The sequence below is a fragment of the Symphalangus syndactylus genome, chromosome 16 (genome assembly GCF_028878055.3).
Source record: "Symphalangus syndactylus isolate Jambi chromosome 16, NHGRI_mSymSyn1-v2.1_pri, whole genome shotgun sequence".
NCBI lineage: Eukaryota > Metazoa > Chordata > Mammalia > Primates > Hylobatidae > Symphalangus > Symphalangus syndactylus.
This window is the reverse complement of record NC_072438.2, coordinates 18,989,880-19,002,681: the sequence shown is the minus strand read 5'-3', so window position 1 is coordinate 19,002,681 and position 12,802 is coordinate 18,989,880. Positions and strand designations below refer to the sequence as shown.

General features: G+C 42.8%; 1 long non-coding RNA gene across 2 annotated transcripts in view; it reads right to left on the bottom strand.

Annotated features, from left to right (window-relative positions):
- LOC129464747 (uncharacterized) overlaps window positions 1–12,802 on the bottom strand; it is a 98,550-nt gene that overhangs the window by 28,289 nt on the left and 57,459 nt on the right. The gene's annotated exons all lie outside the window — the stretch shown is intronic.

The following is a 12,802-nucleotide window of genomic DNA, read 5'->3' as shown; positions in this document are numbered from 1 at the left end:
ATTTCAGTTAGTTCTCACAAAAACCCATGAGTTAAATGTCCTTAAGGATGCCATTTTCCAAATTAGGAGATGAAGACACAGAGAGGTGAAGTAAACTGTCTGAGGCCACACAGCTAAGAAGTATTAGAGTCTGGATTTCAGCAAGACAGTCTGACCTCATAGCCTACACTCATAACCTTCTTAATCCTTGTCATGGGTTAAAAATTGTTCCCACACTTTGAAGTTCTAACCTCCAATACCTCAGAATGTGATTTTATTTGGAACCAGGGTCATTGCAGATGTAATTAATTAAGAGGGAGTCATGCTGAAGTAGGGTGGGCCCCTAGTCCAAAATAACCAGCGTTGTTGTAAAAAGGGAAAATGTGGACACCTGCAATGAGAACGTCATGTGAAGATGAAGGAGGGAGTGGGACGATGCTTCTACAAGCCAAGGGATGCCAAGAACCACCAGCAGCTAAAAAGAGACAAGGAAGGATTCTCCACTGCAAATTTCAGAGAGAGCTTGGTTTTCCCAACATCTTGCTTTCAGAGCTTTAGCCTCCAGAATTGTGAGAAAATACATTTCTGCTGTTTGGAGCCACCCTGTTTGTGGTACTTTGTAATAGCAGACCTAATCTAATGCAATCGTGATCTCCATTGTGGAGATCAATTGATTTACTTTTAGCTTATAGGTGACATGAATCATATAACCAACTCTGTCTTACTTTTCTTTGGTTCTGAGGAAGCTCAGAGCAAGGTAAAAATTATAGGGTTTTAGGGGGTGCATTCTACTACCTAAATGTCTCTACCTAGACCCTAGTATTCCAGCTGTAGTTTACCTTTATTCCAATATCCTTATTTATAGAAATCTTATTGTATCAGATGCAGGTTTTTTAAAAACTTACTTTTAATTTTAAAATTAGTTTTAAATTTGAACTTTTTAAATATTAACTTTTTATATTACTTTTGGTGGGAAAAGCCGCAATTACTTTTGCACCAATCCAATATTAAAGCACACAAGTTGAGAACAATTTCTAGAAGGGAGAAGGACTTGCCTAGAATCAGGAGTTATTTCTAGTAGGTGCTGGGCTAGCACCTAACCAGGCTGTACACTCAGTGCAGTAGGAGCCCTTCATCGTGGTGCCTTGAGACAGTGAGGGTCAAGGAGGTGGGTCCACACTGCTTTTCATTCCTTTTCCCACCTTCTCTGGCTCTCACAACTATCCCAGATGAAAGACCCCACCTCATGGCAACCCAGTCTTGACTCTGCTTCTGAAACCAAACTTGACTGAGGCAGCATAAAGAACACCAATAGTAGGCCAGGTGTGGTGGCTTATGCCTGTAATCCCAGCACTTTGGGAGGACGAGGCAGGTGGATCATCTGAGGTCAGAAGTTCGAGACCAGCCTGACCAACATCATGAAACCCCCTCTCTACTAAATACAAAAAATTAGCAGGGTGTGGTGGTGTATGCCTGTAATCCCAGCCACACGGGAAGCTGAGGCAGGAGAATTGCTTGAACCTGGGAGGCAGAGGTTGCATTGGGCCATGATTGTGCCATTGCACTTCACCATGGGCAACAAGAGCGAAACTCCATCTCCAAAAAAAAAAAGAACACCAATAGTACAGATTACCCATCTTTTTTTTTTTTTTATTGTATTTTAGTTTCAGCAGTGCATGTGAAGGTTTGTTACATAGGTAAACTCATGTAACAAGGGTTTGTTGTACAGATTATTTCATCACCCAGGAATTAAGCCCAGTACCCGATGATTCTCTTCTCTGCTCCTCTCCCTTCTCTGACACCCTCCACCTTCAAGTAGACCCCAGTGTCTGTTGTTTCCTTGTTTGTGTTCATGAGTTCTCATCATTTAGTTCTCACTTATAAATGAGAACATGCAGTATTTGGTTTTCTGTTCCTGCATTAGTTTGCTAATAATAACAGCCTCCAGTTCCATGCATGTTTTGAAAAAAGACATTATCTTGTTCTTTTTTATGGCTGCATGGTATTCCATGGTGTATCTGTACCACATTTTCTTTATCCAAGCTGTCATTTAGGTTGATTCCATGTCTTCGCTATTGTGAATAGTGCTGCAATGAACATTCACGTGCATGTGTCTTTACGGTAGAATAATTTACCTTCCTCTGGGTGCATGTGCAGTAATAGGATTGCTGGGTCAAATGGTAGTTCTGCTTTTAGCTCTTTGAAGAGTTGCCATACTGCTTTCCACAATGGTTGACCAAATTTTCCCACCAACAGTGTATAAGTGTTCCCTTTTCTCTGCAACTTTTCCAGCATCTGTTATTTTTTGACTTTTTAATAATACCCATCTTGTGAGCATTTGAATTTATCTTCCTCCATAAACCAGGATCCAGTCACTCTATGATGTTTTCCACAAAACCTAGCACCTCTAAGAAGCTCACTGACCAGTAAAGCTGCTGAAGTTGTGAGAAAAAAAATGTAGTAATCAAAAGACTATATATAGTCTTTGATCCTATTTCTCCTACTAGCTGGGTGTTCCTGGTCAAATCACTTAGCCACCTGGGACACACTTGGTTCTTCATCTGTGAGATGGGAATTTGTACCCCACAGGAAGATTGTGTGGAAGAGAGATTCAGTGTTTCCTCACACAATTTTGGTGCACAGTAAATGTTAGCCCTTTTCTAATACTCTTGCTTCTATTTTCCAGCTAATTGCCTCAGCCTCTGCTGCTGCCGTGAACCTACCAGGAAGAGCTCTCATGTCTAAGAGCTCTGATGTCCATGATGAATTAGGGTTCAGCTTTCCTCTCTCTTCTATCGCTTTACTCCACAAAGGCATAAATGTCAGAGCCACGGGAACAAGAAGACAATGGCTGCCCTTGGGTAGGAGAGAGCAGACCAGGAGGGAAAGATGGTTCTTCCAATCTCAAATCAGCTGTCATCATCCCAGCTTGTCTCCTTTGACAAAAGCGACTTGGGGAGTTCTGGATGCTCAAGCCATCAGCCTGTCCAGGGTAACATGTTCATCGCTTCCTAACTTGCTCTGTCTTTGTTATTGTTAGGACAGGATGTGTGAAAATCTGAACAGCCCCAGTGACCAGGGCTCAGCAGTTTATCAAACAAAAGCTGACATTTCATCTGAACAATTTTATTTCTCTCTAAAGCACCATAACACAAAAAAGCTCAGACTGTTAGTGTGATCTGTATTGCAATGGATCTTCAGGCTTTGCTGTTAGAGAGGGGATTCTGGTACTTGGAGCCAGCAGTGGGAATGGGACAAGAGAGAAGAAGCAAGTAGCTAACATTCTTAGCGTGTGTCCTGCGTGTGTCAGGCAGTGGGCTGGGCATCCTGTGTTCTCCATCCTTACTGTAATTGTTATATTGGATGTGATGACCTTCATTGCATAGGTGAAGACTGATTCTCTGAGAATAGTCATTCATTCCATCTCTCCCTTTAGAAAGTGTGAAATGAGGTTTAATTCCTGGTATATCACTTTCCTCTACATGAAATTCTCCTAGCCTGCAGATAAAAAGCTCAGGTTCTCATCCTGTCTCTCCTACATAAGAGCTGGGTGAGCCTGGGCAAGTCTTATAGATTCTCTCTGAGCTTCTTTATCTCATCTTTAAAATTGAAATACTTATTTTAGCCCTTGACTACTTCTGGGGTCACTGTGTAACTCGGTCAAGATAATCCATCACCGAACCCTTGTGTGCCAGGGATCCACAAGACCACACCTGCATTTGGAGGTTCATGAGGACTTGCGGGACTCTGCATGTATAGTTGCACTCACAACTACGATTTATTACAGTGATATAGCAAGGATACATGGGCAGAGCATACAGGAAATATACATAGGAAGAGTGTGTAGGAATCCATGTCAGGCTTCGTTATGTTCTCTATTTCCTACGAAGGATCATTCAGAGCACACCTTCCCCCAGCAGTGAAAACACAGAGACCTGTGTGCAATGTATCTGCCCAGAGAAATCTATCAGTGGGTCAGTGCCTAACATGTTTACTGAGTGCTGGTCATATGGCGCCTTTGCCTAGCACAAACCAAATGCCACACTCCCAGAAGGAAAGCAGCATAAGCCATACTATTTGCACAAGCCATCTAGTCACAATGAGCCACACTCAGTTACGGAAAGTTTATATCCGTGTAGGGAACTGTATACCAGCCAAGTTCCCAGAAACAGTCCAAAGGCCAGCTTGGCAAGAAGGCCTTTCTAAGGAGAGCAGTCTCTGCTCGGCTCCATTAACTCTTTCCTGCTGCTCAGGGTACCAGTGAGAGTGAAAAGGTGCTTATGGGATGGTGATGGTACCACAGGACAAGAGGCCATGGATCATCCAGAGCGTGGACTGAAAAACTAGGCAGTGAAACACTGCATGGCCTGGCATGCCCCGGACCCATCTTAACTGGTCCAGTTTAACTCATGTTCTCTAGAAGCACAGTTTTCAAAATTGACTTCTGATTCCACATGTATGTCATTCAAAAGGGAATTTCCATGTCTGGTGTTTAGGCAGACACAAGGCATTGCTTTTAAGGGGAAAACAGACTTCAAAATGAAGGCATTATTGAAAAATAGATTCACTTTGTTATGTGCTTTGTCTTTGGTTGTGCATGTTTAACTCTAACATTGTACTCAAATTACCACGACTGAATTTTAATATTGTGAACAGTCCAACAAAGAGGTTATTAATTAGTATTTCTAGCTATCTACAGCCCATTAAATCTGTTGCTTGTTAAAGGCAGTATAGTTTCAAGTTCAAATGACTTAAAATAATGAGCAGAATTCATTTTCAGTTCATTAACACAGTTGTCAGCCTTCCTGGGCAGGTAGCAGTAGCGTAAGTTTTACCGCCCACAGATGAAGCTGCCGAGGACAGAGACATCCCTTCCTGGGTCTCTGTGCCTTCTTCATTCTTGTCACATTTCTCAGCAAAGTTCTCTCTAATTCTCTGATCTTTTGACATTGCCATTCACTGGAAAAAGGACATTAATCAAAATATGTATGCTGAAATTTTATTTAAGCAGAAATAAGGACACTCCTAAGTTCAGGTATCTGTGTGAGCATTTTCATTAGAAATGTGCAGCGTCTCCAGCCTGGCCTCTGCATGGAAGCAAGTTACCCCCAAGGGGATCCAGGGCCGCAGGTACCAGCTCAGGCTCCTTCCTTCTCCCTGTGCCGGTGCACCTCTGCACCTTTGCACCTGGATGCAGCTGGGAGAGGGTTGATCCAAATGCACATTCCATTTCTTTAGAAGCATTTCTGCTTTACACTTCTCTGCTAGCTCAGTATTTTCTGTTAGCATTAAATAAAATTAAATATATAGAGTATATATATGTACGTGTATAAATGTGTGTATATATGTATGTGTATATACACAGATATATATATATGTGTGTATACATATACATATAGAGAGAGACAGAGAGACAGAGACAGAGACAATTGAATGGTGAGCCCCATCTGAAATATAAGTCTTCATCCTCACCCCCAGAACCTCTGAATATGACCTTATTTGAGAAAGGGCCTTTGTAAATGTAATTGGGAGATTGGGGGATTAGGGATCTCAAGATGAGATTATCCTGAATTATCCAGTTTTTTCCTAAATTTAACATCAAATGTCCTTACAAGAGAAAGGCAGAAGAGGTCTGAGACAGTGAGAAGAAGGCCATGTGAAAACAAAGGTAGAGGGTGGGGCGATGTGGCCACACAACAGGGAATTCGGGAACCACCATAAGCGAGAAGAGGCAAGAAGGGATTCTCTCATTGAGCCTTCAGATTCCTGGCCTCCAGAACTGTGAAACAGAAAACTCCTACTGTTTTAAGTGACCACATTTACAGTAATTTCCCATGGCAGCTCTAAGAAACAAATTACTATACACACACATAAACACACACAGTCACACATACACACACATGCATACATGCATATACATATACAATTTATATGCACATACATATATACATATAGAAATGTATACCCATGCCCAACACAGGCCTGGCACACACTTTATATTCAATAAGCATCATTCCCTTCTCTTCTCCCTGTCCTGACCTGCCTCTGTTCCCGAGAGTGAAGGCGGCTCTGGAAAATCAGCGCCCCATTGTACCAAGTGTCCCTCATCTGATTTCAATGTTTGCACCGAAGAACTTCCCTAGCACTTTGGGAGGCCAAGGTAGGCTGATCACCTGAGGTCAGGTGTTCAAGATCAGCCTTACCAATATGGTGAAACCCCATCTCTACTAAAAATACAAAAATTAGCCAGGCACGGTGGGAGGTGCCTGTAGTCCCAGCTACTCAGGAGGCTGAGACAGGAGAATTGCTTGAACCCGGGCAGCGGAGGTGGCGGTGAGCCAAGATCTTGCCATTGCACTCCAGCCTGGATGACAGAGCGAGACTCTGACTCAAAAAAAAAAAAAAAAGTTTCTTCTTCCTGACTCAATCCTGTCACCCTCTGAACCAAGATGTGCAGAGCACCTCTAAGGCCAAGCTCTGGGCTGAATGCAACTTGCAGAGGCCTCAGAGAGCCTTCATCCATGGCCCAGTGTGGTCCGGAGAAAAGCACCCACTTGAGGAAACATATAAGTCCTCGTAAAATCTGCTGTTTCAGTTACCTGGAATAGATGTTCTTCAGGACGCTCCATACGCCACAGTGCTATAAGTACAGATGCACTTAAATAGCCTTTGCCACACGTCAGACTCTGCACTGAGCTTTTTTTATACAACAACTTATTTAATGCTTACATTATTTCTTCATGTGAACTACTATTATTATCTCATCCTATGAGGAAGAAACTGAGGCACAAAGAGATCATAGAGCTTGTGTGCAGAGGTGCTGGAGGTGCAAACCCAGCCATGGGCCTCCTGGTTCTGTATTTTTCAACACTGCCTGAGACTGTGAATAAAAGACAATCCTGGGTATATTTCAGCCATTTCTCACACCTAAACATATCCTAGCGGTGTATTTTTTTTGTTGTTCTTATTTTTTCTTCTCTTAATCACACAGGACTTGCTCACTTGGAAACTGATTAAAAACAACACTTTTTTTTTTTTTGGCATCAACTACTAAAAAGGCATCAAATGGAAGTAGATCTATTGGTTATGATATTTCCTGTGGGGAACTCTAAAGACTTTTGGAATATACTGTAATCTCCTACAATGACCTGTTCTAAGGCTCTGCAAAAAAAAAAAATTAATAAAGAGGAGGAAATGGAGATGGAACACTTATCATGTTTGATTTTTCATTGACTTTGGTGCTGGGGAGATGTTAAGGGTGTCCTATCAGGGGGACTCAGGGAAGCATCACAGTTGAAGATTTGCCACATGTTTTTATTCATTCCTTTGGGCCTTCCAACAGAGGCCCCTAGAGTGTCAGGGCTAGAGGAGGGGATACCTTGTGCCACTTGTGGATTCCATAAAGACGGAGTTTTGTTTTCCTAAACACATTTAAGATCTTTCTCTGTCCACTTTACTCAATCCTCCCTGAAGAGGTGGAGTGACTCACCAGAGTGACAAATTCCGGAAAATTGTACTGGCTTAGCTCAGTCCCTCATTTTCACCCGGTCCTCGTCGCCTTTGGTGAGCTGGAGAAAGGAGCCAGGAGTGGCATCTTTCTGGTCCATTCTCACCTGGCAATGGGCCGTGTGCAGAAGTCTGCTGTGGCAGAGGTTTCTGGTTTCTGCACCCCATCTTTCTGGCTCACAGCTGCAGTAATTCAAGTTCAGACTAGTATGGCAGAATCCTGCCTCCAAGACACCTTGCAAGTCTTGCCACTTTTTGCCTCTGGGACTCTCTGAAGCTGAATGAGCCTGTTTGGCCAACAAACTTGTGCAGCAGAAATGATGGGCATAGCCAGGCATGGTGGTTCACACGTGTGGTCCTAGCTACTCAGGAGGCTGTGGTGGAAGAATCGCTTGAGTCCAGGAATTTGAAACAAGCTGGATAATATAGTGAGATCCCTTCTCTATGAAACATTTAACAAATTAGTCAGGCATGGTGGTGTGCTCCTGTAGTCCCAGCTACTTGGGAGGCTGAGGCAGAAAGATCCCTTGAGCCCAGGAGGCCGAGGTTGTAGTGAGCTATGATGGCGCCATTGCACTCCAGCTTGGGCAACAGAACAAGGCACTGTCTCATAAAGAATAAAGAAAGAAACGCTGGGGAGTTAAACCTCTGTAGGCAACCCTTAGTCCACGGGAAAAGGAGCCAGTGGCTTTACGCTCCAGCTTCCCCTCCTTGAGATGACAATTCTGCGAGCGTGCTTTATTTTTTTCAGGGTATTTGGAACAATCACGCCTCCATTAGAACTGACCTTGATAAGACACTTTTATGCCAGCTTTTTCTCCTCCCTAGTCTCATTCCCCACCCACCCTCATTTTTGCTTCCTGGAATCATCTCCCAGATAATCAGCCTACATCCAATCCTTGTCATGGCTTCTGACTTGTGGGGAACCCAGGTTGAGACACTGCCTATTTCTATAAATTCAGTGAGCTCACCTATCTTGCGCTGACAGCAAGCTAAGCCTTCCAGGCTTTGGTGGCAACAAAGCTTCTGTCTGAGCCTCTATGCTTATCTGGTTTTACTTCTTAAATCACTTACATTTTGGAAGAGAAGAATTGTGCGGTTTTGGGGAGGGATACTCAAAGACTCCAGCATGCAGAGGTTTTTAATACATTTATAGTATTTCACAGACTGCAAAGTGCCTTTGCATCTGTGACTTCAACAATGTGAGGGACACACACACACACACACACGCACACACACACACACACACAGAGCAAAGGTCTCAGCAAGGCCACTCCACACCTCTGTAACCTCAGGCATGTCATAAATTCAACCATTAAATAAGGGTATCTAAGAAAGGACATTGCCTTCAAAAGGTTCACTTTGAACTAGAAGAAAAAAACAGAAAAGTATAAATTATTGGCAGAAACTACACGGCAATTTTTATTTATTTATTTTTTGATATGGAGTCTCGCTGTCGCCCAGGCTGGAATGCAGCGGAGTGACCTTGGCTCACTGCAAACTCCACCTCCCAGGTTCAAGCAATTCTCTGCCTCAGCCTCCCAAGTAGCTGGGATTACAGGTGCGTGCCATCAAGCCTGGCTAATTTTTGTATTTTTAGTAGAGACGGGGTTTCACCATCTTGGCCAGTCTAGTCTTGAACTCCTGACCTTGTGATCCACCCATCTTGTCCTCCTAAGGTGCTGGGATTACAGTCATGAGCAACCACACTGGGCCAGTTACATGGCCTTTAAAGCCCCAGTATGAGCTACCAAGGTAACACTGAGAGCCGGATGGTAAGTAAGAGTCTCCTCACCATTCTCTGGGCCTTGGCATCATTTTGGATTCTTGGATAGGTTGCCTAACATCTCTTGGTCCTGGCATCCACATCTGGAAAATGGATATAAAGACACCCCAATCCTTTCGTGAAGTGGAGTAAGAATGAATAGAACGAGGTAGGTAAAGCAGTTAGCAAATGGCTAGGCATACAGCTGGTCCCTAGTGAACTCTAGACATTTATGTTAGTGATCCATTGCTATTTGTATATTACCACAGAACTTAGTGGTTCTAACAAAATAAATGAACATGTATTATGTCGCACAGTTTCTGAGGGTCAGGAATTCAGGGCTACCTGATTGGTTGGCTCTGGCTGCTAGTATCCCATGAGATATCAGTCAGAGGACAGCTGGGCTGCGGCCATTTGAAGGCTGGACTGGATTTGGAAGATCTGATTCCAAGGTGTGGCACCTCATGGCTGGCAAGTTGGCATTGGCGACTGGCAGGAAGACTCTGTTTCTTGCCAAAGAAACCTCTCTACTGAGCTGCTAGAATGTCCTCATGATATGGCAGCTGGCTTCCTATATGTATATGCATATGTATTTCTATTTCTATTTCTACTTGTACTTTTACTTCTGTGTTTCTATATCTATCTCAATGTAGTTTAAGGTAAATTTTAAAGCCATCAGTTCCAACCATAAGAGCAGAGAGGAATGAGATATCACTAGGAACTTCCTGTGATCCTTCCAAATGAGTATATTCTATTCAGGTAAGCTGAAAGGTGGCAATAACAGGTGCGAGGGCAGGGAGGAAGGAGAGACACATATCTGAAAGACAGATGGATGAAGGCATGGGGTAGAAGACTCAAGCTGGAAAGAACACAGGGAAAGGCAAAAAACAGATGCCAGTGGAGGAGGGAGCAATGAGGTCAACAGCAGATTATTGGACACATTTCAGCAGGAGTTTAACCTGATCAAGGTGGCCACAACTAAAATTGGTTTAGGCACAATGCAAAGGAGTAGGGTAGCTTGACAAATCCTGGAGGCAGGAGACTGTTCAATGTTTCAATATGCATTTATTATGAGCAAAATGCATGTCACTGCGGGGTAATGGGCACTAATTTACTCAAAGACCCCTTGAGAGAACATCTTAAGCTCTGCGTTCTAGACAAGTAGAAATTAAGATATGACGATACTTGTGAGTGAAAACTCTGAGCTGACAGCCCATGCAATCTTCCTGGGTTCTGGTGATTACAGCCAAGGCTGGGCACACTTTGAGGGAAGCCTTATGGCAGCAGATACCTTGCCAGCTTTTCTTGAACATCATCAGGATCATTGGAGTAGCTTGCATTTGCATTGCTATGTACAGGAGTCTTCACCTGATAGTAACTGAGCATCATCACCTGTTATTGAGCACCATTACCTAATACTGAGCATCATCATTACCTGTTATCCTGGACCCACCTCATAAGTCCCAGAATGGAAGACAGCATGGTGAAGGGGGCAGCGCTTGACTTATCTAGAGTTGAACTGACCCAGGTTCAAACCCCAGTTGCTTGATACCTATATTTTTCATGAACTTCTGTTCTCTCTCTCTCTCTGTGTGTGTGTGTGTGTGTGTGTGTGTGTGTATGTTTTCAGATAAGCCAATAACTACTAGAATGACTGTAGTCACAATTAAATGAGAGTCTACTTGAAAATTATCTTGCTCATGGTAGAGGTTAGCTTCCTTCCATTTTGCTTGGCTTCTTAAGTCACACAACAGAGAAAGTACTGAAAGGAATTAGGCATTAGTCTCTGAGGATGGTGACCTTTAAGCAACAGTGACACCCCACTGGGCAGGTCTTGACCCTGAAGAATATTATTGGCCAAGTGAGGTTTCTAAAATCCATTACAGGTCACTCAGTTGCTACTATGTTGTTCCTTTTTTAACTCACGAACTGGTGATCTTGAAATGTGTCCCTTAAATTCTGATAACATTCTCAGCATGGTGACCTGTGTACAACTCTGCTTTTAAAATGCATGTTTTCATCTATCTCTGGTACTTAATCCAGGCCCTATCCAGAGCTTATCCTTATTTGACTTTTCTATTCCAGGTCGACCATTTAAAATCTATTCTCTGGTATGAACGAAAAAAACAAAAACAAAAACGCCCAGTCCAAACATGCTATATTACCTGTGAACCAGGCACATAAGCTGCTCTTGGGGGACACATAGGATGAGAAAGAATTAAGCATTTGTTATTGAAACCACTAAGAGTCTGGGGTTGTTTTGTTACAGTAAAGTTTTGTCTATCTTGATTAAATAAATTAGAAGGTTTGGGTTTAACACCCATGTCATAATTAGCAAATAATCAGTTCCAGATCCTTGTGCCAGAGAACACCAATGAGGCTCCCATCCACACGGAAGGGTTTGGGATAATAGGATCTGGGTTTCAAATCAAACTGAGAGATGATGAAGCCTGGGGGATGGAGGACCAGAATTCTGATGAATAGGAGTCAATTTGGATCAAAGGAAATGGTATTTAGTGCTTAATCTGAAGAATAAAGCACAGTTGAATCTGAAAGAAATGGCTAAAAAATTAATCTCAAAGGGTCATGGGGGGAGAAAAACAGCTGCATATATATAGGGCTAAAATTATGGATGCTTCAGAGCTAAGGCCTTGAATCAGGTGCTGTGACACCTGGCTCATTGGGTGCCCTGAGTGTATGGTAGGGGGTGGGCACACACCTGGTGGGACATTGCTTCTTTGGGCCATGGTTTTCTCTTCTTGTAATATGAAAATAATTATATTTATCTCATATTTAGTACTAAACCATGTATGGCGAAAAACAAGAGGCAACAACACAAATGTGCAAGAATTGCATATAAGACAAATTCCAGTTGAGGTTTCACCTTAAACAGATGGTACACTCTTCCCGGACTTCTGCAGGACAATTTTCTCATCATGTGAGCATACTTACAAATTGTTCCAGCTGTTCCAAAATCCCCATCCAGGTCTGTAGCCAGGCAGAGATTACAGTCTGCTCTGGCTCCATTACGTTTCTATTAGAATTTTCCACCCTCAGCAGGGGTTCTCCATTCTAACAGCTCATTTGAAGAGCCAGGGACAAAAAGTAATTTGTAATTTGGACAAAGTAGGACAGCCAAGGGAGTATTGTTCTGTTTCGTTTTGTTTCCCCAGCTTTACTGAAGCATAATTAGTATACAAAAAGTTGCACATGATTAATGTGTACAATTTGGTGAGCTTGGACATGCGTGTAGACTCATGTTATCATCCATCGCCACAATCAAGGTAAAAAACATTTTCATTGCCTTTAAAAGTTTCCCTGTAACCCTTTGTGTACATGTGTGATAAGAGCACAGCATGAGACGTACTGTTTTAACAGACAAATTTTTAAGTTCACAATACCTTATTGTTAACTCAAAGCACTAGAGGGTATATCAAGTATCTAAGACAGTCAAACATAGAAAGAGTTTCTTGTTAATCAGATGACAGCTGAAAGGTAACTGGTTGCAAAGCACAGGTCTAGAAAACCTGTTTCCACCAGATGGTTTTTGCC